Source organism: Pseudophryne corroboree, chromosome 1, assembly GCF_028390025.1.
Source record: "Pseudophryne corroboree isolate aPseCor3 chromosome 1, aPseCor3.hap2, whole genome shotgun sequence".
Taxonomy (NCBI): Eukaryota; Metazoa; Chordata; class Amphibia; order Anura; family Myobatrachidae; genus Pseudophryne; species Pseudophryne corroboree.
Genome location: NC_086444.1, coordinates 327,325,992 through 327,350,590, shown reverse-complemented (window position 1 = coordinate 327,350,590; position 24,599 = coordinate 327,325,992). Strand labels below are relative to the sequence as shown.

Below are 24,599 nucleotides of genomic sequence, written 5' to 3'. Positions count from 1 at the left end.
AGCCAGCAAGAACAGGACCTTGGCAGTGAGCCATTTAAGGTCAGACGACTCAAAAGGTTCAAATGGAGACTCTTCCAGGGCTTTCAGTACAATAGTCAAATCCCATGGAGCCACCGGAGGGACATAGGGAGGCTGAAGCCTAAGTACGCCCTGAGTGAAAGTATGAACGGCAGGTATAGATGCAATTTTTCTCTAAAACCATAACGACAAGGCAGATTTGTGAACCTTGAGGAAGGCCTCGTTGCAGAAAAGCCAGAATTCTGGAAGTTCTGAACGTAGAGACATCATAATTCTCATCAGCACACCATGTGAAGTAAGAATTCCAAACCCTGTAATAAATCCGGGCAGAGGCCGGTTTGCGGGATTTTAACATAGTCTGGATAACCGCCTCAGAGAAACCTTTGGCCCTCAGGAGTGATGCTTCAAAAGCCACGCCGTCAAAGCCAGTCTGGCGAGGTCGGGGTAGAGACAAGGGCACTGCAAGAGGAGGTCCGGGCACTGAGGAAGTAGAGGAGGACGCTGTCAATAGACCCTGCAGGTCTGAGAACCAATGCCGTCTGGGCCACGCTGGAGCGACTAGAAGTAGAAATCCTCCTTGTTTGAACTTCTGCAGGACACTGGGCAGGAGTGACATTGGAGGGAACATGTAGGGCAGCCAAAAGTTGCATGAAACTGCCAGTGCATCCACGAACACTGCTTGATGAGCCCTGTTCCTTGATCCGGAGACCAAAACCTTCAGATTGTGTCAAGATGCCATGAGGTCTACATCAGGTAGACACCTCCTGTCCACTAAGGCTTCTGGATGAAGACTCCAATCTTAGGCGTTCACGTCCTGGCGACTGATGAAGTCCGCTTCCCAGTTCAGGACACCCGAAATGAACACTGCCAATATGGCTGGAGGATGGCATTCTGCCCCACAAAGAATTTTTAACACTTCCATCATTGCTATGCGGCCTTGAGTGCTGCCCAGATGGTTTATGCATGCCACCGTGGTGGCGTTGTCTGATCATACTTGAACAGGCCTGTTCTGTACTAGAGGTAGGGCGAGAAATGTGCATTAAACACTGCCCTCAGCTCCAGATTTTTTATTGGAAGGAGCGATTCCTCCTTGATCTAACAACCTTGAAAAGAGTGTTGCTCCAATACCTCTCCCCATCCCATCAGACAGGCGTCCTTTGTCAGCAGATCCCAGTCGGGGACAGCCCCTGCTCATGCTGATCCTGGATTCACCAGGTCAGCGACAGACGTACGTCCGGAGTCAAAGAGATCATGTGAAATCTGATCCAATGAGGCAGGCCGTCAAACTTGGCAAGGATTAACCTGTGTAGTGGGCGGGAATGAAAAGGAGAGTACTTTACCATGTCGAAGGCAGATAACATCAGACCAAGTACTTGCCTCGCCGAGTGTATAGACACTCTGGGACAACTAAGGAAGCATCTGATCCTGTCCTGAATCTTCAAGACTTTTTCTGGAGACAAACAGTCTCTGACTGTGTGTACCCAGGAGTGCCCCCCAGGTGCACCATGCTCTGAGCTAGGACCAGCAAGGACTTCTTCCATTTGATAAGCCACCCAAGGGCTTGCAGGAATGTTACCTTCAGTTGCAGATGACAGAGGAGGACTTCATAGGCATTTTCCAGAATCATCAGGTCGTCTAGATACAGCAGAATGCTGACCCCTTGGCGATGGAGATGAGCTGTCATAACAGCCATGACCTTGTGAAGATTCTAGGATCCGTAGCCAGTCCAAATGGCAGAGCCTAGAATTGGAATGGAGGTATCCATTAGCGAACCGCAGAAACTGCTGATGCGATATGGCAATAGGTAAAGTATATGCAGAAATCCATCCTGTATATCTAAGGATACCATATTAGTCTCCGGGTTAGCTAGCCAGTACAATGGAGCGCAGTGTTTCCATGTGAAACCTGGACACTCTCACAAGCTTGTACAAAGATTTGATATAGGCCGGAAGGACCCACTGAGTTTCGGACAGAAACAGGGTCAATTAATAACCTCTGCCTTCTGGGACTGAGGTACCGGCACAATCACTCCTGTACTCAGGAGAGAACTCACCACAGTTTGTAGAGTTTGCCCCTATAACGGATCCGAAAGGAGGGCCGTAGTGCAAAACTGGCGAGGGGGACGTCTCTTGAATGAGAGAGTACCCGTGAGAGACAACTTCCAGTACCCATGCATCTGAAGTAGTTTTTAACAAGAAGTAAACTGTAGAAGTCGGCCTCCCTCCCTGGGATACCCCAGAGGGAGACCCGCCCCATCATGCAGCAGGCTTGTCATGTTTTGAAGCAGGCTGATGGGCTGCGCAGGATTGTTTGGCCTTGGGCTTTGTGGTTTTAGGAGCACAAGATTGTCTCGGGTATGCCTGACCTATTGCATTCCCTTGAGGCCGAAAAGGAATGAAAAGTGGTACCTATTGCCTTCTGCAGAAGGATTAGTAGTAGGGACAAAAGCCGTCTTAGCGGCTGCTATTTCAGAAACTATTTTATTTAGGTCTTCCCCAAACATAATGTCTCCAGTGAAGGGGAGTACCTCCAAGGTCTTTTAGGGTTCGGGTCCACTTTCTATGACCTCAACCACAGTATGCGGCAAGCCAGGACAAACGTGATCGACGCCGAGGCTGCAAATACACCCGCCTCAGAGGACACCTCCTGAACGTATTAGGTGGCGGTGGCATTGTGAGACAGGTATTGTCTGGCATTGTCAGATATATCCTCGGGCAGCTCTTCCTCTAATGCCTGAAACCACGCCTCAATACCTTTTGCAGCCCAGTAATGGAGTATACAGACTTCAGGCATCCCTCCACACGCTTATCTCTCTGTTCCTTCAGTGAGGTGACGGTGGTAACAGGCAGAGTGAATGCACCACCCTGACATACAGCGCTGACAGCCCAGTTGAATAAATCTTCTTATGAAAGCTTTTTCAGGGCTGCCCAGTACAGCCCTCCTGTTAGGTGACCTGCTGCTACAGGCACCAACTCAAAAACGGAGTTCTCAGTGCCTGGAAGCGGGGTTTATAGGGGAGGCCCCAATGCATCCTGGAACAGCCAAAAGCTTTAGCCTGTTGGTGCCTCAGGATCAAGATCCACTCTACACCCCAATGTTTTCCTGTGGAAACCAATGAATCCTGCTGCAGAAATGTGACCAGTGCACTTTAAGACAGTTTATAACTTGCACAATATTTTGTCACCTCAGAGAAGGAAAGGGGTGTCCCCCTCCAGAACAAGAGCACTTTCAATTCCTCATTTAAACACATCTCTTCATGAAAATAATGTCTCTTGTATGAATGGCTCATGGCTTCCGGGATCACTTCGTGTTGTGTGAAGCACTACCTCTATATGTCACTACCCTATTACACATAATGCGCTGACCCACATTTTCACAGGCATCATTCAGACATAACTAGAGTGAATATATTACACTACAAAAAACTTCTTAGATTCTTTAAATAAATAAAATCCCCCCTTCCCCCGAGTAACATAACCCTGCCAGGCACAGGATACATTGCAGCCTTTGGCAGGTAGTCTGTTCTCTTGATGGAAACCCAGCAAAACTTTTAAGCAATACAAAAACCAATGTAAGTGTATTTACAGCACAGATTAGGTAGGTTGCCCAAGTCATATCAGCATGTTTAATAAACTTGCTCCATTCAAGGAGTTCACTCCGTGTTTTCCAGAGGTTTGATGCCTGGCAAATGGACTGTTTACTGGCTGTGGCGAGTACTAAAGAAACCACAATTCTGCTATTCTGGAGTGGGATTCTTTTTTTTTTTTTTTTTTTTTTAATCCAATATATGTGATGCAGTTGCTCACAGTCCCTGGGAGTGCACTGCAAGGTGACCTCATCACTGTGTGCGGCATGATCCCAGCCAATCAGTGACTAAGAGCAGCTGCATCATGGGACTGCATCTATTCAACAGCAACTGGAAGAGATTAAGGGGACCAGATAATGCGTCTGGAACCGAAAAGGTAAGTATTATCCCACCGGCCCAACGCACAGTGTGTTTAAATCCCAGGTTTTATGGTATTCCAATGATTATAGTTCCGACTATTTTTGGGACTGAAAAACGTCCAGGATCCCAGGATTGGCTCCAGCTCTTCTACTGCAAATGAGCATGGAAGAGGACAACACGAGGGGGAAGGGGCAGGCTATCTTTGTACAATTCAATCCCAGGAAACCTGGGATTTAGTTTTTTTTTTAAACCAGAATCACAGGATTACAAAAATAGGACAGGAATGGCTTCCCTAATTTCAGGGTCACTTTTTAGTGTTTATCATGTATCCTTACAGATTATGGGGTATATTCAATTGAAGTCGAAAGCTGCCGTTTGTCAAAAAGACGGCAGCTTTCGACTTTTTTAGGTCGAAAGGGATTCCGACCTATTCAATCTAACCCCATATTATTCGTCAAGTCGAGGAATTCGACTTGTCGAAAAGCACGTGGATCAGCGGAATAGCTGCCGATCCGCGTGCTTGTCTCAAAAGCAGGGTGGCCCCTTTTTCGTCAGGGCCGTCTTTTCGTATGGGCCCAATGGGCACTTGCCCAAGGGCCCCAGGAGTATAAGGGCCCTAGGCTGATAGCTGAGGGTCCCCTCTTTCCAGGGGTACCAGATTTTTGAAAATCGCCCTGGGGAACCGGAGATATCCGACTTAAAAGCAATGGTCCCCATCCAAGCATGTTAATTGCTCTTCCCCACCAGATATCTCGGGCTCTACCTGACTTAGAGTTGTTCTGAGGGTATACACCAAAAGCTGGGACTCTCCCCTTTCACTGCACACTGGCATCTTATCTCTCCTATGCGCAGAACCAGAGATATCCGCCTTCTAGCAGCTGGTCCCTGCTCCAGCTTCACATGCCTGGTATGCAGTTTTATAATTTCGTTGGTGGATTACTCTGGTTCCTGATCTCTGATCCCCAAGTCCCCAGTACCTCCTGAAAGGTGGAACTCCCTAGTTTTATATCCAATTGAAAGCTAAGAAATCTATTTACAAAAATTTGAGCTATCTGCAGTCAAGCAAGCTGACAGCTCACCAGAAAATTATGAATATGAAGCCCACTCCACTATCTACCCCTCCCCTGCACATTAAACACCCCCTACCACCCTGGAAGTCAAGTACTGGGGCTCCATCATTCAGCCCAATGCCCCCTTCTACAGTTTAATGTTCTCCCTCCCGTCCCATCTCCCACCATCTGTGCAGTAAAGAAGTCATTAGCAGAAATGACTGCTCCATGTCCTACATGCTGAGTGGAAGATAGAACACCCACTACCGCCCGCGGGTCATCAAAGCTGCCGCTGATACCCCCTACTGCTGGAGTGCATTGCTGTACCCTACTGTTAAAACGGCCCTGCTTTTCGATTCTCAATTCTACTCTCAATTCGACTTTAAAAAAGTCGAAGTGAGATGCGGGAGCAGAGACAGGGAGAGCCGCAGGCAGCCAGACTGGGAGAGCAGCGCCGGAGGATGTATCAAAGCAGTCACTCACAGCAGCATCCACCCGGCTCCTGCAAGCGAGACCTCCCTTGCTGGAGCCGGGTGGCCGCTGCCGTGAGCGGCGGCTGTGATGCGGGGACGGGGAGAGGCAGAGAGATGGGGGGGGGGGACCAGCGGGCAGACGAGGGAGAGCAGCGGCTATACAGCCATTGCTGTAGCGCTGCTCTCCCTAGTCTGCCCTCGACTTGACGAATAATTTGGGGTTAGATTGAATAGGTCAGAACCCCTACCGACCTAAAAAAGACGAAAACGGATGTGTTTTCGACAGACGGCAGCTTTCGACTTCAATTGAATATACCCCATAAGTCTTTATGCCTACAATTCCGGTACTACACTGTGATTTTTTTTTGTCACCCGAATCCTTTCATTTATTGTAAATGCATTTTGCATTGTCAACTTTTTTTCAATAAACAGTTTGCATAAAAAAAGTTTTATATAGGGATTAAGTCAAACATTTCCATAAAAAAAGGGAAGAAAACCTTCAGTAAACATTAAGATGTACGAATTTGATAATTAAAACATGCAGCTATTTCAGCTAAGACATATTGGAACTTTTCACCTTGCACTATAATTCTAGGCCTTGATGGCAATCTTTGACACAGAGAGGAGCATTCTCTCAGTAAATTCCAATTCATTTATTTATGTAGCGCTGGTTCTGTGAAACTGGTACTGGCACTAGAGTCTATGAGAGAAGATGATACAGTAGAGTTGGTGGAGGAAGCATGGAGCTGAATACTGAGGGAAGGACGGCAGATTGCTTCTCATCATTAGGTCTCATGCTCACATGGAGCAATGCTACACATCACGAGTCGATGAAGAAGGGATGAGACGAAGGGCCAAATTCAATTTGCGTTTTTCAGTGCTCGCCTACTTCTACAAAGTCATCATGTTCATCATTGCCCGAGCTACTCCAGTCAGCCCAGCGGAAGGATCAGTGCTGGATCAGTCCTGCACTGAGTGTCTGCATCACTAGTTTCACCACCGTGATCAACCCACTACAACAGCAGCACCTCCAGTATCCCCTGCAAGCATGAGTCGTCATCCCCCATCCACCCAGTGCGGTCACCTCCCCAACAGAAGCACCTTCAGTGTATCCTGCAAGTACAATATCCCCACCCCTGCAGCGACTGACTCCTGCCTCTCCCCTTGATCAGGAGCACCCCCGTGACTGACCCCCTACCCCCATCAACAGGAGGCACCCCGCTACCAGGACCAAGGGAGTGCAAGCTCTGGCCGCAGGGGCATCCCCACAGTGCTCAAGCACTCCTTTCCTCTTCTTCCTGCCCCTAAGGCGCCTCAGTCCCAGTGGAGTAGCCAGGACTTCTGCTGCTTCCACCATGTCCGTGTAAAGCTGAGTACACACTGGCATTTATTCCTGCAGTTCAATTGATCTGCAGATACATCAGAAAAAATAAGAATTTACTTACCGATAATTCTATTTCTCGGAGTCCGTAGTGGATGCTGGGGTTCCTGAAAGGACCATGGGGAATAGCGGCTCCGCAGGAGACAGGGCACAAAAGTAAAGCTTTCCGATCAGGTGGTGTGCACTGGCTCCTCCCCCTATGACCCTCCTCCAAGCCAGTTAGGTACTGTGCCCGGACGAGCGTACACAATAAGGGAGGAATTTTGAATCCCGGGTAAGACTCATACCAGCCACACCAATCACACCGTACAACTTGTGATCTAAACCCAGTTAACAGTATGATAACAGCGGAGCCTCTGAAAAGATGGCTCACAACAATAATAACCCGATTTTTGTAACTATGTACAAGTATTGCAGATAATCCGCACTTGGGATGGGCGCCCAGCATCCACTACGGACTCCGAGAAATAGAATTATCGGTAAGTAAATTCTTATTTTCTCTATCGTCCTAGTGGATGCTGGGGTTCCTGAAAGGACCATGGGGATTATACCAAAGCTCCCAAACGGGCGGGAGAGTGCGGATGACTCTGCAGCACCGAATGAGAGAACTCCAGGTCCTCCTTAGCCAGGGTATCAAATTTGTAGAATTTAGCAAACGTGTTTGCCCCTGACCAAGTAGCTGCTCGGCAAAGTTGTAAAGCCGAGACCCCTCGGGCAGCCGCCCAAGATGAGCCCACCTTCCTTGTGGAATGGGCCTTTACATATTTTGGCTGTGGCAGGCCTGCCACAGAATGTGCAAGCTGAATTGTATTACACATCCAACTAGCAATAGTCTGCTTAGAAGCAAGAGCACCCAGTTTGTTGGGTGCATACAGGATAACAGCAAGTCAGTTTTCCTGACTCCAGCCGTCCTGGAACCTATTTTCAGGGCCCTGACAACATCTAGCAACTTGGAGTACTCCAAGTCCCTAGTAGGTGCAAGGCACCACAATAAGCTGGTTCAGGTGAAACACTGACACCACCTTAGGGAGAGAACTGGGGACGAGTCCGCAGCTCTGCCCTGTCCGAATGGACAAACAGATATGGGCTTTTTTGAGAAAAAACCACCAATTTGACACTCGCCTGGTCCAGGCCAGGGCCAAGAGCATGGTCACTTTTCATGTGAGATGCTTCAAATCCACAGATTTGACTGGTTGTAAACCAATGTGATTTGAGGAATCCCAGAACTACGTTGAGATCCCACAGTGCCACTGGAGGCACAAAAGGGGGTTGTATATGCAATACTCCCTTGACAAACTTCTGGACTTCAGGAACTGAAGCCAATTCTTTCTGGAAGAAAATCGACAGGGCCGAAATTTGAACCTTAATGGACCCCAATTTGAGGCCCATAGACACTCCTGTTTGCAGGAAATGCAGGAAACGACCGAGTTGAAATTTCTTTGTGGGGCCTTCCTGGCCTCACACCACGCAACATATTTTCGCCACATTTGGTGATAATGTTGTGCGGTCACCTCCTTTCTGGCTCTGACCAGGGTAGGAATGACCTCTTCCGGAATGCCTTTTTCCCTTAGGATCCGGCTTTCCACCGCCATGCCGACAAACGCAGCTGCGGTAAGTCTTGGAACAGACATGGTACTTGCTGAAGCAAGTCCCTTCTTAGCGGCAGAGGCCATAAGACCTCTGTAAGCATCTCTTGAAGTTCCGGGTACCAAGTCCTTCTTGGCCAATCCGGAGCCATGAGTATAGTTCTTACTCCTCTACGTCTTATAATTCTCAGCACCTTAGGTATGAGAAGCAGAGGAGGGAACACATACACCGACTGGTACACCCACGGTGTTACCAGAACGTCCACAGCTATTGCCTGAGGATCTCTTGACCTGGCGCAATACCTGTCCCGTTTTTTGTTCAGACGGGACGCCATCATGTCCACCTTTGGTATTTCCCAACGGTTTACAATCATGTGGAAAAAACTTCCCGATGAAGTTTCCACTCTCCCGGGTGGAGGTCGTGCCTGCTGAGGAAGTCTGCTTCCCAGTTTCCATTCCCGGGATGAAACACTGCTGACAGTGCTATCACATGATTTTCCGCCCAGCGAAAAGTCCTTGCAGTTTTTGCCATTGCCCTCCTGCTTCTTGTGTCGCCCTGTCTGTTTACGTGGGCGACTGCCGTGATGTTTTTCCCACTGGATCAATACCGGCTGACCTTGAAGCAGAGGTCTTGCTAAGCTTAGAGCATTATAAATTTACCCTTAGCTCCAGTATATTTATGTGGAGAAAAGTCTCCAGACTTGATCACACTCCCTGGAAATTTTTTCCTTGTGTGACTGCTCCCCAGCCTCTCGGGCTGGGCTCCGTGGTCACCAGCATCCAATCCTGAATGCCGAATCTGCGGCCCTCTAGAAGATGAGCACTCTATAAACACCACAGGAGAGACACCCTTGTCCTTGGATATAGGGTTATCCGCTGATGCATCTGAAGATGCGATCCGGACCATTTGTCCAGCAGATCCCACTGAAAAGTTCTTGCGTGAAATCTGCCGAATGGAATTGCTTCGTAGGAAGCCACCATTTTTACCAGGACCCTTGTGCAATGATGCACTGTTTTTAGGAGGTTCCTGACTAGCTCGGATAACTCCCTGGCTTTCTCTTCCGGGAGAAACACCTTTTTCTGGACTGTGTCCAGAATCATCCCTAGGCACAGCAGACGTGTCGTCGGGATCAGCTGCGATTTTGGAATATTTAGAATCCACCCGTGCTGTTGTAGCAGTATCCGAGATAGTGCTACTCCGACCTCCAACTGTTCCCTGGACTATGCCCTTATCAGGAGATCGTCCAAGTAAGGGATAATTAAGACGCCTTTTCTTCGAAGAAGAATCATCATTTCGGCCATTACCTTGGTAAAGACCCGGGGTGCCGTGGACAATCCAAACGGCAGCGTCTGAACTGATAGCGACAGTTCTGCACCACGAACCTGAGGTACCCTTAGTGAGAAGGGCAAATTTGGGACATAGAGGTAAGCATCCCTGATGTCCCGGGACACTATATAGTCCCCTTCTTCCTGGTTCGTTATCACTGCTCTGAGTGACTCCATCTTGATTTGAACCTTTGTAAGTGTTCAAAAAAAATTTTTAGAATAAGTCTCACCTAGCCTTCTGGCTTCAGTACCACAATATAGTGTGGAATAATACCCCTTTTCTTGTAGTAGGAGGGGTAAATTAATTATCACCTGCTGGGAATACAGCTTGTGAATTTTTTCCCATACTGCCTCCTTGTCGGAGGGAGACCTTGGTAAAGCAGACTTCAGGAGCCTGCGAAGGGGAAACGTCTCGACATTCCAATCTGTACCCCCGGGATACTACTTGTAGGATCCAGGGGTCCTGTACGGTCTCAGCGCCATGCTGAGAACTTGTCAGAAGCGGTGGAACGCTTCTGTTCCTGGGAATGGGCTGCCTGCTGCAGTCTTCTTCCCTTTCCTCTATCCCTGGGCAGATATGATCTTATAGGGACGAGAGGACTGAGGCTGAAAAGACGGTGTCTTTTTCTGCAGAGATGTGACTTAGGGTAAAAAACGGTGGATTTTCCAGCAGTTGCCGTGGCCACCAGGTCCGATGGACCGACCCCAAATAACTCCTCTTCCTTTATACGGCAATACACCTTTGTGCCGTTTGGAATCTGCATCACCTGACCACTGTCGTGTCCATAACATCTTCTGGCAGTTATGGACATCGCATTTACTCATGATGCCAGAGTGCAAATATCCCTCTGTGCATCTCGCCTATATAGAAATGCATCCTTTAAATGCTCTATAGTCAATAAAATACTGTCCCTGTCAAGGGTATCAATATTTTTAGTCAGGGAATCCGACCAAGCCAACCCAGCTCTGCACATCCAGGCTGAGGCGATCGCTGGTCGCAGTATAACACCAGTATGTGTGTGTATACTTTTTATGATATTTTCCAGCCTCCTGTCAGCTGGTCCTTGAGGACGGCCCTATCTATAGACGGTACCGCCACTTGTTTTGATAAGCGTGTGAGCGCCTTATCCACCTTAAGGGGTGTTTCCCAACGCGCCCTAACTTCTGGCGGGAAAGGGTATACCGCCCATAATTTTCTATCGGGGGGAACCCACGCATCATCACACACTTTATTTAATTTATCTGATTCAGGAAAAACTATGGTAGTTTTTTCACATCCCACATAATACCCTCTTTTGTGGTACTTGTAGTATCAGAAATATGTAACACCTCCTTCATTGCCTTTAACGTGTGGCCCTAATAAGGAATACGTTTGTTTATTCACCGTCGACACTGGATTCAGTGTCCCTGTCTGTGTCTGTGTCGACCGACTAAAGTAAACGGGCGTTTTAAAACCCCTGACGGTGTTTTTGAGACGTCTGGACCGGTACTAATTGTTTGTCGGCCGTCTCATGTCGTCAACCGACCTTGCAGCGTGTTGACATTATCACGTAATTTCCTAAATAAGCCATCCATTCCGGTGTCGACTCCCTAGAGAGTGACATCACCATTACAGGCAATTGCTCCGCCTCCTCACCAAAATCGTCCTCCTACATGTCGACACACACGTACCGACACACAGCACACACACAGGGAATGCTCTGATAGAGGACAGGACCCACTAGCCCTTTGGAGAGACAGAGGGAGAGTTTGCCAGCACACACCAAAAACGCTATAATTATATAGGGACAACCTTATATAAGTGTTTTCCCTTATAGCATCTTAATATATAAGCATATCGCCAAATTAGTGCCCCCCCTCTCTGTTTTAACCCTGTTTCTGTAGTGCAGTGCAGGGGAGAGCCTGGGAGCCTTCCCTCCAGCCTTTCTGTGAGGGAAAATGGCGCTGTGTGCTGAGGAGATAGGCCCCGCCCCTTTTTCGGCGGCCTCGTCTCCCGCTCTTAACGGATTCTGGCAGGGGTTAAATATCTCCATATAGCCTCCGGAGGCTATATGTGAGGTATTTTTAGCCAAAATAGGTATTCATTTGCCTCCCAGGGCGCCCCCCTCCCAGCGCCCTGCACCCTCAGTGACTGCCGTGTGAAGTGTGCTGAGAGGAAAATGGCGCACAGCTGCAGTGCTGTGCGCTACCTTTAGAAGACTGAGGAGTCTTCTGCCGCCGATTCTGGACCTCTTCTTACTTCAGCATCTGCAAGGGGGCCGGCGGCAAGGCTCCGGTGACCATCCAGGCTGTACCTGTGATCGTCCCTCTGGAGCTAATGTCCAGTAGCCAAGAAGCCAATCCATCCTGCACGCAGGTGAGTTCACTTCTTCTCCCCTAAGTCCCTCGTTGCAGTGATCCTGTTGCCAGCAGGACTCACTGTAAAATAAAAAACCTAAGCTAAACTTTTCTAAGCAGCTCTTTAGGAGAGCCACCTAGATTGCACCCTTCTCGGCCGGGCACAAAAATCTAACTGGCTTGGAGGAGGGTCATAGGGGGAGGAGCCAGTGCACACCACCTGATCGGAAAGCTTTACTTTTGTGCCCTGTCTCCTGCGGAGCCGCTATTCCCCATGGTCCTTTCAGGAACCCCAGCATCCACTAGGACGATAGAGAAATAGGATTTTGATAACCTACCGGTAAATCCTTTTCTCCTAGTCCGTAGAGGATGCTGGAGATGACGACATCAAGACCATGGGGTATAGACGGTATCCGCAGGAGACATGGGCACTCTAAAGACTTTTCATTGGGTGTGAACTGGCTCCTCCCTCTATGCCCCTCCTCCAGACCTCAGTTGTAGGAACTGTGCCCAGGGAGACTGACATTTCGAGGAAAGGAATTACTTAACTAGTGGTGAGATATCTACCAACTCACACCCTCAACCATGCCGCACACATGGCATTCAACATAACACACGCCAACAGGCATGAACTAATTGCAGCAACATGCTGAAACCCAGATAACACAACTTGTGTAACTGTAATAACTAAACTGCAGGTACAGTACGTACAGGGATGGGCGCCCAGCATCCTCTACGTACTAGGAGAAAAGGATTTACCGGTAGGTTATCAAAATCCTATTTTCTCATACATCCTAGAGGATGCTGGGGATAACATCAAGACCATGGTGTCTATATGAAAGCTCCAGTACGGGCGGGAGAGTGCGGATGACCTTGCAGCACCGATTGACCAAACTTTAGGTCAAGGTGTCAAACTTGTAGAACTTAGCAAATGTGTTTGACCCTGACCAAGTAGCTGCTCGGCAAAGTTGCAATGCCGAGACCCCACCGGGCAACCGCCCAGAATGAGCCCACCTTCCTAGTGGAGTGGGCCTTTACCGACGTCGGTAACGGCAATCCAGCCGTAGTATGAGCTTGCTGAATCGTATTTCTAATCCAACGTGCAATAGTCTGCATGGAAGCAGGACAGCCAATCTTGTTGTGATCATACAGGACAAACTGTTAGGGTCTCCTGCCCTGTGCTGCCACGTCGTCATGGCAACCGGGAGACAAGTGCTAGCGGAGTGACCTGAGCGCAGCTGATACTCCGGTTCGGGTCTTTTGCTGTGCAGTGGTTATAGGCTCTGTGCATGGCAGGGGATCCGGTGCTGGTTTTTGTGCTCACAGTCTGTGAGGTCTGAGTGGGGCGTGAACAGCACCTGCTTTATAAGGCCTCTTCTCAGGGTAAGCAGATGCTGCTGAATCTTTGTTGGTTAGTCAGTTTCTGAAAGTTAGCCAGTACTGTGTAGCTTTGTATTTGTTTGTTGCTTACTGCAAATAGGCCTGGGGATTTGGTATTACACTCTGCCAATCCAGACCTAGCAGTAAGACTGGAGTCAGTCGTTTAGCTTGCTGGGGTTCTGTTACTACTCTGTGAACTTAGCAAGTTTGCGGCTGTATTCTAAGACTTGCCTGTCTAATCCTGTCTCACTTTGCTAGGTGTCAGGGGTCAGTTTAGTGGCAGTAAGCTGAACCTGTGCACTGCAAGTGAGAATTAGGATTGTGGAGACTCTCCTTGTGTCTATCATTCCATCTCTGACCAAGGAGTTTACTGCCACACCCGTTGGTAACCCTTTAGGGTTTTGCTGTTGCCCTTAGCAACAGCATTTCGGGTTCTCTACGTATTAAAACACAACATCTTGCTTTTCTCATCTGAGCAGTTCTAATACAAGGGAGATACCCAGTTCCTTAGCCTCTGGGCTTCTCTGTTCACTTTGTGTGTATTTTGTTACCCTATCACCTTCTGTGTACGTTATGTCATATTCCCCAGTCTGTCTGTAAGTCCATTTGTTTTGCATAACAGTTCAAACACCAGTACATTCCTGCAGGCACTGGAGTGCATAACAGTCCTGACACCAGTACTTTCCTGCAGGCACTGGTGTGCATAACACAAACAGAGCAGCTTGTGAACTCAAGAGTCAAATATCCTTCATTGCTTCCAGCAAGGCGGCAGCGTCCTTGATATTCCCTAACTTAAGGAGTATCTCATCTTTATCAATCGTGTCAATTTCTGATGACACGCTTTCTGACCATTTTTCAATAGCGCGAATCACCCATGCGCAGGCAATAGTGGGCCTGAGCAGTGTACCATTGGTAACATAAATGGATTTCAATGTCGTTTCCATTTTGCGGTCTGCCGGCTCTTTAAGAGAAGCCGTGGCAGGAGCAGGGAGAATTACCTTCTTTGTCAACCTGGAAAGTGCACTGTCTAACAAAGGGGGTGACTCCCATTTTATCCTGTCTTCAACCGGGAAAGGATAAACTATGTTAATCCTTTTGGGAATATGAAATTTTTTATCAGGATTCACCCACATCCCTTCAAACAGAGCATTTAGTTCGTGTGAAGGAGGGAACGTGACTTTGGATTTCTTTTCCTTACATAAATAAGCTTTCTCCTGAGGTACAGGAGTGCTTTCTGTAACTTCCAACACGTCCCTTATAGCCACAATCATATATTGTATACTTTTTGCCAATTTATGATCTATCTATCTGGATTCACTATTGTCGACACAAGAATCAGAATCCGTGTCGGTATCAGTGTTTACAACATTTGCAAATGGTCTCTTATGTGACCCAGAGGGGCCGCCCGCATAAGGAATAACAGCATCCTGAAAAATCACATTTTCCACAGATTTTCTCCAGCATGCAGCCTTAGATTCTGACTTATCCAATCTACGGTTAATCAGATGCATACTGTCCCGTAGCTCTTTCACCCATGCAGGCTCTTGGTGTGCCGGTAGCGCCACCACATTACAACTCTGTGTCCCTAAATTGGCTTCCTCCGGGGAGGAACTCCCTGCCTCAGACATGCCTCACACGTGTACACCACACTCACAGACACACTGGGACTTATTTTGGGGACAGACCCACAGTAAAATCTGTCAGAGAGACAGGATAGGAACAGCCAGTTCACAATCCCAGCGCCAGTATTGCCTGTGAACACAGTATGTCCACAGCCCAAAAGTGCTTTTAAATAGTAATATACACTATCAAATGCACCACAATCGCTTTGTGCCCCCCCTTTATAGCACCCTGTACTTGTCAGAAGTGGAGGAGAGGACCAGCGTGTTCTCTGCAGCCTGAGGAGAGAGAGAAAATGGCGCTGAGTAGTGTGCTGGCTGCCTGAGGAAGAAGCTCTGCCCCCACAATGGCGCGTCCTTTCACTCAATATATTGACTTATTATTTATACAGGCGGGGGTAGGGCTGTGTCAGCAGCATCTTATATCCCCTTATAGCCAGTTTGAGGTATTTTTCTTGCTGCCCAGGGCCCCCAGGTCCCCCCGCACCCTGCAGTGCGTGAGTGCGCGTGTGTGTGTGTGTGTGTGTGTGTGTGTGTGTGTGTGTGTGTAGCAATGGCGCACTGTGCTCCCGCCAGCCGCGCCGCACCTCAGACGTCACTTACTTGATTGAAGATAATTCTTCTCATACTCACCTGTCTTCTGACTTCTGGCTCTGTGAGGGGGGTGACGGCGTGCTGTGGGAGTGAGCATCTAGACACGGCTAGCGTTCAGTTCCCTTCAGGAGCTAATGGTGTCCTGTCAGCCAGAAGCAGAGCCATGAAACTGAGGAAGTTGGTTCTGCTTCTGCCCCCTCAGTCCCACGAAGCAGGGAGTCTGATGCCAGCAGATCTCCCTGAAAATAAAAAACCTAACATAAGTCTTTTTAGAGAAACTCAGTAGATCTCCTCAGAGTGCATCCAGTCGACCTGGGCACATTTCTAAAACTGAGGTCTGGAGGAGGGGCATAGAGGGAGGAGCCAGTTCACACCCAATGAAAAGTCTTTGGAGTGCCCATGTCTCCTGCGGATCCTGTCTATACCCCATGGTCTTGATGTCGTCCCCAGCATCCTCTAGGACGTATGAGAAATTTTGGTTGCTCATACACACAGAAAGATACACCAATATATCTGTGAAAGACATTGTTCACAGACATATTGCTTGTACACACCTGCAGATCAGCAAAACATATATTGGCAGATCAATTGATTGGCCAATATATCTGCCAGTGTGTACCCAGCATTAGGGGTTAGCACTGCCTGACTATGGGTTCTTAGTTTTTTCCGCCCGTCTCTCCCTCCGTGGTGCTGACAATGAAGAGGCTGCAGAGGAGGAGGAGTTGGAGTGGGCAGTGGCCTGGGGCTGAGAGAGGGCTGAGCTCCCCTGCATCGGGGGACATAGAAGATAAAACATCACTCCACACTGATTACCTCACCCTGCCTATGTGACCCCCGTGTGCCCCTGGAACCCAAAACCAGTGTACCGGTCCTACTCTGCCCCGGGGTCGTTGCACTCACTCCCTGAGAGGGACAATTTATAATAATAAACAGTATCTGTGCAAAGTAATCTACCTTCTATAATGTACAGTATACCTAAAATAAAACTATAGTTCACTAAAAAAGAATTGTAAAAAACAATACCCTAGTTTTAGTAAAAACAAAAAATATGCAAAGTTTTTTTTATATATAAAAATACATATTCAAAATATGCAGAAGTAGACAGACACTGTCTTTCTACTTAGGTGTCATCACAAGTTGGAAAGGTTGGATGGTCTGATGAAAAAGTTGTTAGGTGAATGGGACAGTGTTTTAGTTGGACAGACTAGTTGGACGGTTGGATGAAAGTTGGTCTGACGCATGGCTCACATTAGTCATTCTCTGTGGTTCCTACTTTCAAATCTGCAGTTTTCTTACCATTTTCTACCTCCGCTCAGCTCTATCTTCCACACTGAGGTGAATCCCCCCCCACCCCCACCCCAAACACACCCTCCTGCCCCACTGTAGAGTCTGTAGCACAGGGAGAAATCCCAATTCTCCTTTGTCAAAGTCGAAAATATTGCAGCCATACGCACCAAGTACAAACACCACACAGATGGCCTCCGTGCACGTACTTTCTCTATCGTCCTAGTGGATGCTGGGGTTCCTGAAAGGACCATGGGGAATAGCGGCTCCGCAGGAGACAGGGCACAAAAAGTAAAGCTTTCCGATCAGGTGGTGTGCACTGGCTCCTCCCCCTATGACCCTCCTCCAAGCCTCAGTTAGATTTTTGTGCCCGGCCGAGAAGGGTGCAATCTAGGTGGCTCTCCTAAAGAGCTGCTTAGAGAAAGTTTAGCTTAGGTTTTTTATTTTACAGTGAGTCCTGCTGGCAACAGGATCACTGCAACGAGGGACTTAGGGGAGAAGAAGTGAACTCACCTGCGTGCAGGATGGATTGGCTTCTTGGCTACTGGACATCAGCTCCAGAGGGACGATCACAGGCACAGCCTGGATGGTCACCGGAGCCTCGCCGCCGGCCCCCTTGCAGATGCTGAAACATGAAGAGGTCCAGAATCGGCGGCAGAAGACTCCTCAGTCTTCTAAAGGTAGCGCACAGCACTGCAGCTGTGCGCCATTTTCCTCTCAGCACACTTCACACGGCAGTCACTGAGGGTGCAGGGCGCTGGGAGGGGAGCGCCCTGGGAGGCAAATGAAAACCTATTTGGCTAAAAAATACCTCACATATAGCCTCCGGGGGCTATATGGAGATATTTAACCCCTGCCAGAATACACTAAAGAGCGGGAGACGAGCCCGCCGGAAAAGGGGCGGGGCCTATCTCCTCAGCACACAGCGCCATTTTCCTTACACAGCTCCGCTGGTCAGGACGGCTCCCAGGTCTCTCCCCTGCACTGCACTACAGAAACAGGGTAAAACAAGAGAGGGGGGGCAAAATAGTGGCAAAAATTATATTATAAAAGCAGCTATACAGGGAGCACTTATTATAAGGCTATCCCTGTCATATATAGCGCTTTTGGTGTGTGCTGGCAAACTCTCCCTCTGTCTCCCCAAAGGGCTAGTGGGGTCCTGTCTTCGTTAAGAGCATTCCCTGTGTGTCTGCTGTGTGTCGGTACGTGTGTGTCGACATGTATGAGGACGATATTGGTGTGGAGGCGGAGCAATTGCCAAATATGGGGATGTCACCTCCTAGGGGGTCGACACCAGAATGGATGCCTTTATTTATGGAATTACGGGATAGTGTCAACACGCTAAAGCAGTCGTTTGACGACATGAGACGGCCGGACAATCAGTTAGTGCCTGTCCAGGCGCCTCAAACTCCGTCAGGGGCTGTAAAACGCCCTTTGCCTCAGTCGGTCGACACAGACCCAGACACAGGCACTGATTCCAGTGGCGACGGTGACGAATCAACCGTATTTTCCAGTAGGGCCACACGTTATATGATTTTGGCAATGAAGGAGGCGTTACATTTAGCTGATACTACAGGTACCACTAAACAGGGTATTATGTGGGGTGTGAAAAAACTACCTATAGTTTTTCCTGAATCAGAAGAACTAAATGATGTATGTGATGAAGCGTGGGTTGCCCCCGATAAAAAGATGCTAATTTCAAAGAAGTTATTAGCTTTATACCCTTTCCCGTCGGAGGTTAGGGCGCGCTGGGAAACACCTCCTAGGGTGGACAAGGCGCTCACACGCTTATCTAAACAAGTGGCGTTACCCTCTCCTGAGACGGCCGCACTTAAAGATCCAGCAGATAGGAGGATGGAAAATATCCAAAAAAGTATATACACACATACAGGTGTTATACTACGACCAGCTATAGCGACAGCCTGGATGTGCAGTGCTGGAGTAGCTTGGTCAGAGTCCCTGATTGAAAATATTGATACCCTGGATAGGGACAATGTTTTACTGTCTTTAGAGCAAATAAAGGATGCATTTCTTTATATGCGTGATGCACAGAGGGATATCTGCACACTGGCATCACGGGTAAGTGCTATGTCCATTTCGGCCAGAAGAAGTTTATGGACGCGACAGTGGTCAGGCGATGCGGACTCAAAACGGCATATGGAAGTTTTGCCGTATAAAGGGGAGGAGTTATTTGGAGTCGGTCTATCAGATTTGGTGGCCACGGCTACAGCCGGGAAATCCACCTTTTTACCTCAAGCTACTCCCAAACAGAAAAAGACACCGACTTTTCAACCGCAGCCCTTTCGTTCCTTTAAAAACAAGAGAGCAAAGGGATATTCATATCTGCCACGAGGCAGAGGAAGGGGGAAGAGACACCAACAGGCAGCTCCTTCCCAGGAACAGAAGCCCTCCCCCGCTTCTACAAAAGCCTCAGCATGACGCTGGGGCTTCTCAAGCGGACTCGGGGGCGGTGGGCGGTCGTCTCAAGAATTTCAGCGCGCAGTGGGCTCACTCGCAGGTAGATCCCTGGATCCTGCAGATAATATCTCAGGGGTACAGGTTGGAACTAGAGACAGATCCGCCTCGCCGTTTCCTGAAGTCTGCTTTACCAACGTCCCCCTCAGAAAGGGAGACGGTTTTGGAAGCCATTCACAAGCTGTACTCTCAGCAGGTGATAGTCAAGGTACCTCTTCTACAACAGGGAAAGGGGTATTATTCCACTCTATTTGTGGTACCGAAGCCGGACGGCTCGGTAAGACCTATTCTAAATCTGAAGTCCTTGAACCTGTACATAAAGAAGTTCAAGTTCAAAATGGAGTCACTCAGAGCAGTGATAGCGAACCTGGAAGAAGGGGACTTTATGGTGTCCTTGGACATCAAGGATGCGTACCTCCACGTTCCAATTTACCCCTCACACCAGGGGTACCTCAGGTTCGTTGTACAAAACTGTCACTATCAGTTTCAGACGCTGCCGTTCGGATTGTCCACGGCACCTCGGGTCTTTACAAAGGTAATGGCCGAGATGATGATTCTTCTTCGAAGAAAAGGCGTATTAATTATCCCATACTTGGACGATCTCCTAATAAGGGCAAGGTCCAGAGAACAGCTAGAGAGGGGATTAGCACTGTCTCAAGAAGTGCTAAAACAGCACGGCTGGATTCTGAATATTCCAAAATCCCAGTTAATGCCGACAACTCGTCTGCTGTTCCTAGGGATGATTCTGGACACGGTTCAGAAAAAGGTTTTTCTCCCGGAGGAAAAAGCCAAGGAGTTATCCGAGCTTGTCAGGAACCTCCTAAAACCAGGAAAGGTGTCTGTACATCAATGCACAAGAGTCCTGGGAAAAATGGTGGCTTCTTACGAAGCAATTCCATTCGGCAGATTCCATGCACGAATTTTCCAGAGGGATCTGTTGGACAAATGGTCAGGGTCGCATCTTCAGATGCACCAGCGGATAACCCTGTCTCCAAGGACAAGGGTATCTCTTCTGTGGTGGTTGCAGAGTGCTCATCTATTGGAGGGCCGCAGATTCGGCATACAGGATTGGATCCTGGTGACCACGGACGCCAGCCTGAGAGGCTGGGGAGCAGTCACACAAGGAAGAAACTTCCAGGGAGTGTGGACGAGCCTGGAAACGTCTCTTCACATAAACATTCTGGAACTAAGAGCAATCTACAATGCTCTAAGCCAGGCAGAACCTCTGCTTCAAGGAAAACCGGTGTTGATCCAGTCGGACAACATCACGGCAGTCGCCCATGTAAACAGACAGGGCGGCACAAGAAGCAGGAGTGCAATGGCAGAAGCTGCAAGGATTCTTCGCTGGGCAGAGAATCATGTGATAGCACTGTCAGCAGTGTTCATCCCGGGAGTGGACAACTGGGAAGCAGACTTCCTCAGCAGACACGACCTTCACCCGGGAGAGTGGGGACTTCATCCGGAAGTCTTCCACATGCTGGTAACCCGTTGGGAAAGACCAATGGTGGACATGATGGCGTCTCGCCTCAACAAAAAACTGGACAGGTATTGCGCCAGGTCAAGAGATCCGCAGGCAATAGCTGTGGACGCGCTGGTAACGCCTTGGGTGTACCAGTCGGTGTATGTGTTTCCTCCTCTGCCTCTCATACCAAAAGTATTGAGAATTATACGGCAAAGAGGCGTAAGAACGATACTAGTGGTTCCGGATTGGCCAAGAAGGACTTGGTACCCGGAACTTCAAGAGATGATCACGGAAGATCCGTGGCCTCTACCTCTAAGGAGGGACTTGCTTCAGCAGGGTCCCTGTCTGTTTCAAGACTTACCGCGGCTGCGTTTGACGGCATGGCGGTTGAACGCCGGATCCTAAAGGAAAAAGGCATGCCGGAAGAAGTCATTCCTACTTTGATTAAAGCAAGGAAGGAAGTAACCGTGCAACACTATCACCGCATTTGGCGAAGATATGTTGCGTGGTGCGAGGTTCGGAGTGCTCCGACGGAGGAATTTCAACTGGGTCGATTCCTACATTTCCTGCAATCAGGATTGTCTATGGGTCTCAAATTGGGATCTATTAAGGTTCAAATTTCGGCCCTGTCGATTTTCTTTCAAAAAGAATTGGCTTCAGTTCCTGAAGTCCAGACTTTTGTTAAGGGAGTGCTGCATATACAGCCTCCTGTGGTGCCTCCAGTGGCACCGTGGGATCTCAATGTGGTTTTGGAATTTCTAAAATCTCATTGGTTTGAACCACTAAAAAAGGTGGATTTAAAATATCTCACATGGAAAGTGACCATGTTACTAGCCCTGGCTTCGGCCAGGAGAGTGTCAGAACTGGCAGCTTTATCTTACAAAAGCCCATATCTGATTTCCATTCGGACAGGGCAGAACTGCGGACTCGTCCGCATTTTCTCCCTAAGGTGGTGTCAGCATTTCATCTGAACCAGCCTATTGTAGTGCCTGCGGCTACAAGTGACTTGGAGGACTCCAAGTTACTGGACGTTGTCAGAGCATTAAAAATATATATTGCAAGGACAGCTGGAGTCAGAAAATCTGACTCGTTGTTTATATTGTATACACCCAACAAGATGGGTGCTCCTGCGTCTAAGCAGACGATTGCTCGTTGGATCTGTAGCACAATCCAACTTGCACATTCTGTGGCAGGCCTGCCACAGCCTAAATCTGTAAAGGCCCACTCCACAAGGAAGGTGGGCTCATCTTGGGCGGCTGCCCGAGGGGTCTCGGCATTACAACTTTGCCGAGCAGCTACGTGGTCAGGGGAGAACACGTTTGTAAAATTTTACAAATTTGATACTCTGGCTAAGGAGGACCTGGAGTTCTCTCATTCGGTGCTACAGAGTCATCCGCACTCTCCCGCCCGTTTGGGAGCTTTGGTATAATCCCCATGGTCCTTTCAGGAACCCCAGCATCCACTAGGATGATAGAGAAAATAAGAATTTACTTACCGATAATTCTATTTCTCGGAGTCCGTAGTGGATGCTGGGCGCCCATCCTAAGTGCGGATTATCTGCAATAATTGTACATAGTTATTGTTAACTAATTCGGGTTATTGTTTAGGAAGCCATCTTTCAGAGGCTCCTCTGTTATCATACTGTTAACTGGGTTTGATCACAAGTTGTACGGTGTGATTGGTGTGGCTGGTATGAGTCTTACCCGGGATTCAAAATTCCTCCCTTATTGTGTACGCTCGTCCGGGCACAGTACCTAACTGAGGCTTGGAGGAGGGTCATAGGGGGAGGAGCCAGTGCACACCACCTGATCGGAAAGCTTTACTTTTTGTGCCCTGTCTCCTGCGGAGCCGCTATTCCCCATGGTCCTTTCAGGAACCCCAGCATCCACTACGGACTCCGAGAAATAGAATTATCGGTAAGTAAATTCTTATTTGTTCTGCCGTGCGTGCACATACTCGCAGGTTGCGTATGACCGCTCACGCGGTAGTGCGTATTATCGCGTGGTATGAGTAATTACGGTAGCATATGTTTTTGCATGGAAAAGCCACATTTCATATTTAATTCACATAGTGCACGATTTACACACAGCCTACATGCACCACACCAGCAAGTTACACTTTCTTAAAAGGTACAGTAACAAAGGAATTCACCTTTACAGGATATGAGGGGACAGAATTAGGTTAGGAGGTGGTGTTTGGTATCCAGTTGTACAGTATTTTAAGAGCAATATTCCGGTAGCAGTTTGCAGAAGATAGCACGCTCCTGCGCATAGATATGCGCAGGAACAGAATATTAATATTACACTGTATTTACTGTACTTTGATATTCGGCGGGAATCCAGTGGAGACCATCTGCAAGTGCACCTGAGCCAGGCATCACCCACCTATTCAAACCGACCTATGACCCCTCCTGTACTGTAAATGACCAGCCCTGTGACCTATGGGTGAAGAGATTACAGTTTCTATTGTATCATGAAATGGACAAATGTATAAAAAGCCAAGCTGCCTGGCCGGCCACAAATTCTCTGAAAGTCATCTATCCTGACTGACCGAGGACCGGGACCGGGTGGCGTTTGCGGACAAACGTATGTATCATTGATTGTAGCCTGCATCTCTTATTGTGAATTGCATTACTATTGTAACCCCCTGCTAGTAAATAACTGTTGGTGGGTCGGATCCCAACATATTTAAATACAATTGGTGTCGTGTCCCTTTCCTGCTAAGGTTTAAGGTGTATTTCAGCCACACGTGTAGCTGCATTGTGCTTACAGCGTGTCGGTGTGTACGCAAAGTGTGTACTTTGTACGACCGTTGCGGCGTGTGTACCCAAAGTGCTTACACGGTACGGGCCTGTGTACGCTAACTGGGTAAAAAGTACGTAGGTTAAGGATTACATCCAGCAGCCGCAGCGGCTAAGGTTTTAGTGTAAAAGGTATAGCTTTTCTGTCCTGTAAGTTAATCAACATTAACATCTTCATACAACTTCTCAGCCATTTTTTAACCCTCCTAAACTCCCACTCACTTTCAGGTGTAGCAAAAGGTACAGATAGTATATCAGAAAATAATTAGGGGTATATTTACTAAAGTGCGGGTTTTAAAAAGTGAAGATGTTGCCCATAGCAACCAATCAGATTTTAGCTATTATTTTCTAGAAGGTGCTAGATAAGTTACATAAATTCTGATTGTTTGCTATGGGCAACATCTCCACGTCTTAAAAACTGCACTTTAGTAAATATACCCCATAGAGACTATTAATTTAACTTTACATCCTCATTTAGAAAAAAAAAAAAAAAAAAGTGTTGTTTCATTCATCTACCTTTTTCTTTGTTAGTGGTATAAATATGTGCCTTGACCGCTGTGTCGTCCTAATAATGGAAAGCTCTTCCACATGCAGCTGTTTGACCATCATATCACTTCTGTTTACTGGAACATTCATTTCCCTTGTGGTCCTTATTGAGGTCAAAGGCAGGTAAACTTAATGTGGTCACATGCCGATAATGGTGTTATGGTGGTCACAGAAAGGCAGTACATGTAGGGCATAGGCTGGTCATGTGTCATGGTGGTCACAGACCAGTGAAATATGTATGGTAACTCTATGCTGCCCAGGATGCCATGTTGCCTGCCTGCTTATGCAACATAGGTATGGACCCTTACAGTATTTAGTTCCCA

General features: G+C 48.1%; 1 protein-coding gene across 5 annotated transcripts in view; it reads right to left on the bottom strand.

Annotated features, from left to right (window-relative positions):
- The window catches only part of GLT1D1 (glycosyltransferase 1 domain containing 1), a 492,486-nt gene that overhangs the window by 389,129 nt on the left and 78,758 nt on the right, over positions 1 to 24,599 (bottom strand). The gene's annotated exons all lie outside the window — the stretch shown is intronic.